Genomic DNA, 6,495 nt, shown 5'->3' on the forward strand with positions numbered 1-6,495 from the left:
TTTTCATCTGTTATTTCCTGGTGCTTTGCGTTTCAGTTCCTCATGCTTTCACAGAGCACTTTTCTGTAAACAGAACCCAGGACTGTAAAATACCTATTTGATGATGATGGGAGTCATATAAGCACAGTGGTTGGAAACAGCTATGTGTCAAGAGGGAACTGGGTTTTTCCCCCTACTTTCTGTGATGACTACTTGGGTAAGTTTTCAAATAGCACTGAATGCTTTAAATCCTTGTATAACTTGGACAGTTAATATGCTTCAATTATATTTCTTTTTTGAATTGAACACAAATCTGCCAATATTCTGTTAGCTTGAAATAGTTGTATGCATAGCATTGTGAGCTGGCTTTAGAGTCAGATGAATCTAAACCTGACCCTTGCCGTGGTCATTTCACAGTCATGTGATTCTTTTTAAAAATTGAGGTAAAGGAACTTCCCTGGTGGCCCAGTGGTTAAGATCCACCTTCAGTGCAGGGACACAAGTTAGATCCCTTGTCGGTAACTAGGATCCCACATGCCCCAGAACACTAAGCCTGCATGCTGCAACTACTGAAGCTCCTGTGCTCTGGAGTCTGCGTGCAGCAGCAAAAGATCCTGCAGGCCACAACTGAGACCTGATGCAGCCAATTAAATAAACAGTTTAAAAAATTGAGGTGTAGTGGGTGTCAAATATTTGGGTTTCCCTTGTGGCTCAGCTACTAAAGAATCTGCCTGCAATGCAGGAGACCTGGGTTCGATCCCTGGGTTAGGAAGATCCCCTGGAGAAGGGAAAGGCTACCCACTCCAGTATTTGGGCCTGGAGAATTCCATGGACTGTATAGGCCATGGGGTCACAAAGAGTTGGGCACGACTAAGCGACTTTCATTTACTTGCTTACTTACTGGTGTAAAATATTATATAAGTTTCAGGTGCACAACAAAATGATTCATAGTTTTTAAAGATCATATTATACTTATAAAATATTGGCTATATTCCCTGTGTTGTACAATATACCCTTGTAGCTTATTTATTTTATACATTTTGTAGTTTGTAACTCTTAGTCCCCTACCGTTATCTTGCCTGACCCTTCTTCCTTTTTTCCACCAGTGACCACTAGTTCTGTATATCTGTGAGTCTGTTTCTTTTTCGTTGTATTTGCTAGTTTGTTGTATTCTTTATGTTTTACTTATAAATGAAACCATACAGCATTTGTCTTTCTCTGTCTGGCTTATTTCACTTAGCATAATGCCCTGTAGGTCTGTCCATGCTGTCACAAATGCAAGATTTCATTTTTTTTTTTTTATGGCTGAGATGGTGATTGCAGCCATGAAGTTAAAAGATGCTTACTCCTTGGAAGGAAAGTTATGAACAACCTAGATAGCATATTAAAAAGCAGAGACATTACTTTGCCAACAAAGGTCTGTCTAGTCAAGTCTGTGGTTTTTTCAGTAGTCATGTATGGATGTGAGAGTTGGACTGTGAAGAAAGCTGAGCACTGAAAAATTGATGCTTTTGAACTGTGGTGTTGGAGAAGACTCTTGAGATCCCTTGGACTGCAAGGGGATCCAACCAGTCCATCCGAAAAGAGATCAGTCCTGGGTGTTCATTGGAAGGACTGATGCTGAGACTGAAACTCCAGTACTTTGGCCACCTCACGTGAAGAGTTGACTCATTGGAAAAGGCCCTGATGTTGGGAGGGATTGGGGGCAGGAGGAGAAGGAGACGACAGAGGATGAGATGGCTGGATGGCATCACTGACTTGATGGACATGAGTTTGAGTAAACTCCAAGAGTTGGTGATGGACAGGGAGGCCTGGTGTGCTGTGATTCATGGGGTCACAAAGAGTTGGACACGACTGAGCAACTGAACTGAGCTGAACTGAATAGTCCATTATATATATACCACATCTTTATTTATTCATCTATTCATGGGCCTTAAATTGCTCCTGTATCTTGGCTATTGTAAATAATGCAATAATGAACATAGGGATGCATATATCTTTTCTATTTCATGATTTTCCTTTCTTTGAATAAATTCCCAGGACTGGAATTATTCAGTCATGTAGTAGTTCTATTTTTTTTTTTTAACTTCTGAGGAATCTCTGTACTGTTTTCCATAGTGGCTAATCAGTGTTCTTCCTGCTCTTTAAAGAGTACAGAAATGAGTAAAACACAGGTACTGCCTTTAAAGAACTTGCAAATTTGAGATTTGAACTTAGGTCATCCACTTTCAGAATCTATGTTTTTAAAGTATATGTAACATACATAACTTCTCAAAGGATGAATCAGTGAGTATCAGCCTAGAAAATTATTTTGAAAGCAGTTTCTTTTTGTTTCTATTGCAGACTAGTGCTTGCCAGAGAATGGGGACTGCTATGATTATTTGCTATAAATCAATAGAACTTTTATCATTTTTTCAATTTTAGGTTGAATAATGGAATTTTCAAAAGACTTTTGCCATGAAAACTTAGAGTTAAGTACAAGTCTTTCAGAATTTATTCATTTTTTGATTATTTTAAGGGCAGAAAACCTTTCAATAAGCAATTCTTAAACTGTATCTGAAATTGAAATGGTCAACAGAGGTAAAAAATCATATTGTCATAAAAATTCCAAAAACTTAATCTCTAAGTTTCTTTTGATGATTTTTATTAAAACTTATTTCTTTACTCTTTCCCTGTTGCCTCTTCTCCTGAAAGATATTTCTCTGGATGCCTCACAGAAGTGTTGAGATAATAGCAAATTATTTTTTATATATACTACCTTTCAAAGAGTTACATAAAATGAATTAAAAGCAAATGCTATTCTTTGTAGCATGAGATATGAAGAAGGAAATGTTAAGAGTTCTCCTCTGGGTATGTTGCACTGATTCAGAGGTTTATGAACCACACCCACTCATGCTACTGTCCAATCATTTTTAGGTGTCACAGTTAATTCCTGTAGAGATTATACTGGATTTTGCCAACTGTTACATAAGCTTTAAACTGGTGAGTACAGTGAATTGTTAGCTTAGTCTCCTTGTAGATGCTGCCTTAAAATTTTATTGGCCCCTCCTTTTTCTTTGCTTGTTTTATACCATCACTTCTGGAATGTTATTTTATTTGCTACCAACATACATGCTCTGCGTTCATGACTATTCTCTTCATTATTTTATTTTACAAATCTGTTCATTCATTCATTTATTCAACAAACTTAATGGACATTTGCTATGTATCAGGCACTCTGCTAGTGTATTAAGCTATAATCATTATCTTCTTCAATATGCTTCCAATCTACTTGGCATCCTGGATACTAGTAATTATCTTGATTTTCTCTTGTTCTTCCTACATTGTTGAGCATTATTTCAATCTAGAGACTCTGATCATTATGCAATTTATTACTGTGATTTTTGAACTTAACACTATCTCAGCCAAGTGTTAATTACTACATTGCTGTAGCATACTCTATATGTTTCTACAATGTCCACTTACCCTTTCCCCCTTGCTGATAGAATTTCAATTTTGTCCAGGTGTTTTCAACTTTCATGTGACTTGAATGAAGGTCATCCCTATCTCAAGCTCAAGAATAATTCTAGGTTGATCTAAGCCCATGGTCTTCAAAGTGTGGTTTGCAGACGTCTAAAGGTCTCCAAGACTCTTTCAGAAGATCTAAAAGGCCAAAAACTATTTTGATGACTGTACTAAGAAGTTACAGTATTTGTGTTTTATTAATGTAAATTTGTTGACATTTGATGATGATGCAAAAGTTGCAGAGGATAATACTGCTAAGACCTTAGCACAAATAAGGAAAACCACTTGGACAAAAGGTATAAGCTGAACTAGTCACATTTGTCATAAGTGCCATGTTTTACTTGAAAGAATTATTGACAAACTATGGTTATTCAGACATAGATATTTGGCAAATGTTTTCTCAAAAATGTCATATAGGAGGAGACAACTGACTATTTCTTGACAAAGATAAAATTTAAGCTTTTAAAAATTAGAATTTGGAAATATTGTAAACTTGATAAAGACTTTTCTCATAAGGTTGGTAGTAGGTGGTATCAATTGATGTGAGTTTTTGCTATTGTAGAGTGAAATGTGTCAACATTTAGAAGATTTGCAAATCAGTGAATCAGTATTTTCCAAATCATCAATGCATGATACTAAAAAATTACACAAGTGTAAATATCCATTCAAAATATGATATACATACAGAGCTATTTAACAGAATATCAATTAACTTGATTTGTGATGTTTTCTAAATCAGTGGATGTTTGAAAACTATTTCTAAAATGTCAATACAATCAGTATCACTTAATTTAAATACAAATTAATAAATATTTGATTTTGGTAGTGTCTTTTCATTAAAATATTCAAGAAACCCTGTTAATAAAGAGTAAACTGTTTCTTAGAAGCTATAATTGACTTGCATTTTATTTATTTATTTATTTTAGAATTTTAATAATTTTTATTATTTTTTTTTAATTTTTATTATTTTTTTTGTGGGTCTTGTCATACATTGACATGAATCAGCCATGGAGTTACATGTATTCCCCACTCCGATCCCCCCTCCCACCTCCCTCTCCACCCGATTCCTCTGGGTCTTCCCAGTGCACCAGGCCGGAGCACTTGTCTCATGCATCCCACCTGGCCTGGTGATCTGTTTCACTTTAGATAATATACATGCTGTTCTCTCGAAACATCCCACCCTCGCCTTCTCCCACAGAGTCCAAAAGTCTGTTCTGTACATTTGTGTCTCTTTTTCTGTTTTGCATATAGGGTTATCATTACCATCTCTCTAAATTCCATATATATGTGTTAGTATGCTGTAATGTTCTTTATCTTTCTGGCTTACTTCACTCTGTATAATGGGCTCCAGTTTTATCCATCTCATTAGAACTGATTCAAATGTATTCTTTTTAATGGCTGAGTAATATTCCATGGTGTATATGTACCACAGCTTCCTTATCCATTCATCTGCTGATGGGCATCTAGGTTGCTTCCATGTCCTGGCTATTATAAACAGTGCTGCAATGAACATTGGGGTCTAGATGAAAATTCCCGTCTAGAGAAGGTCCTTTAGCATTTGTTGAAGAGCTGGTTTGGTGGTGCTGAATTCTCTCAGTTTTTGCTTGTCTGTAAAGTTTTTGAATTCTCCTTCATATCTGAATGAGATCCTTGCTGGGTACAGTAATCTAGGTTGTAGGTTATTCTCTTTCATTACTTTAAGTATGTCCTGCCATTCCCTTCTGGCCTGGAAGGTTTCTATTGATAGATCAGCTGTTATCCTTATGGGAATCCCTTTGTGTGTTATTTGTTGTTTCTCCCTTGCTGCTTTTAATATTCGTTCTTTGTGTTTGATCTTTGTTAATTTGATTAATATGTGTCTTGGGGTGTTTTGCCTTGGGTTTATCCTGTTTGGGACTCTCTGGGTTTCTTGGACTTGGGTGGCTATTTACTTTCCCATTTTAGGGAAGTTTTCAGCTATTATCTCCTCGAGTATTTTCTCATGGCCTTTCTTTTTGTCTTCTTCTTCTGGGACTCCTATGATTCGAATGTTGGGGCATTTCACATTGTCCCAGAGGTCCCTGAGGTTGTCCTCATTTCTTTTGATTCTTTTTTCTTTCTTCCTCTCTGTTTCATTTATTTCTACCATTCTATCTTCTACCTCACTTATCCTATCTTCTGCCTCTGTTATTCTACTGTTGGTTCCCTCCAGAGTGTTTCTGATCTCATTTATTGCATTATTCATTTTTAATTGACTCTTTTTTATTTCTTCTAGGTCCTTGTTAAACATTTCTTGCATCTTCTCAATCCTTGTCTCCAGGCTATTTATCTGTAACTCCATTTTGTTTTCAAGATTTTGGATCATTTTTATTATCATTATTCTAAATTCTTTTTCAGGTAGATTCCCTATCTCCTCCTCTTTTGTTTGACTTGGTGGGCATTTTTCATGTTCTTTTACCTGTTGGGTATTTCTCTGCCTTTTCATCTTGTTTAGATTGTTGTGTCTGGAGTGGGCTTTCTGCATTCTGGAGGTCTCTGGTTCGTTTTTATTGTGGAGGTTTTACCCAGTGGGTGGGGTTGGACGATTGGCTTGTCAAGGTTTCCTGGTTAGGGAAGCTTGCGTCGGTATTCTGGTGCGTGGAACTAGATTTCTTCTCTCTGGAGTGCAATGGAGTGCCCAGTAATGAGTTTTGAGATGGGTCTATGTGTTAGGTGTGACCTTGGGCAGCCTGTATGTTGATGTTCAGGGCTATGTTCCTGCGTTGCTGGAGAATTTGCGTGGTATGTCTTGCTCTAAAACTTATTGGCTCTTGGGTGGTGGTTGGTTTCAGTGTAGGTATGGAGGCTTTTGGACGGTCTCTTATTACTTAAAGTTCCATGTAGTAAGGAGTTTTCTGGTGTTCTCAGGTTTTGGGCTTAAGTCTCCTGCCTCTGGATTTCAGTTTTATCCTTCCAGTAGTCTCAAGACTTCTCCAACTATACAGCACTGATAATAAAACTTCTAGGTTAATGGCAAAAAGATTCTCCCTTGTG

At 36.9% G+C, this 6,495-nt stretch overlaps 1 long non-coding RNA gene across 1 annotated transcript; it reads left to right on the forward strand.

Annotated features, from left to right (window-relative positions):
• Window positions 1-51: 51 nt before the first annotated feature.
• LOC122676384 lies at window positions 52-4,356 on the forward strand. Its single transcript, XR_006335575.1, has 3 exons — window positions 52-196; window positions 2,896-2,961; window positions 3,483-4,356. It is a non-coding gene; the product is annotated as an uncharacterized LOC122676384 (long non-coding RNA).
• The last annotated feature ends 2,139 nt before the right edge of the window (window positions 4,357-6,495 follow it).

Source organism: Cervus elaphus, chromosome 20 (genome assembly GCF_910594005.1).
Source record: "Cervus elaphus chromosome 20, mCerEla1.1, whole genome shotgun sequence".
NCBI lineage: Eukaryota > Metazoa > Chordata > Mammalia > Artiodactyla > Cervidae > Cervus > Cervus elaphus.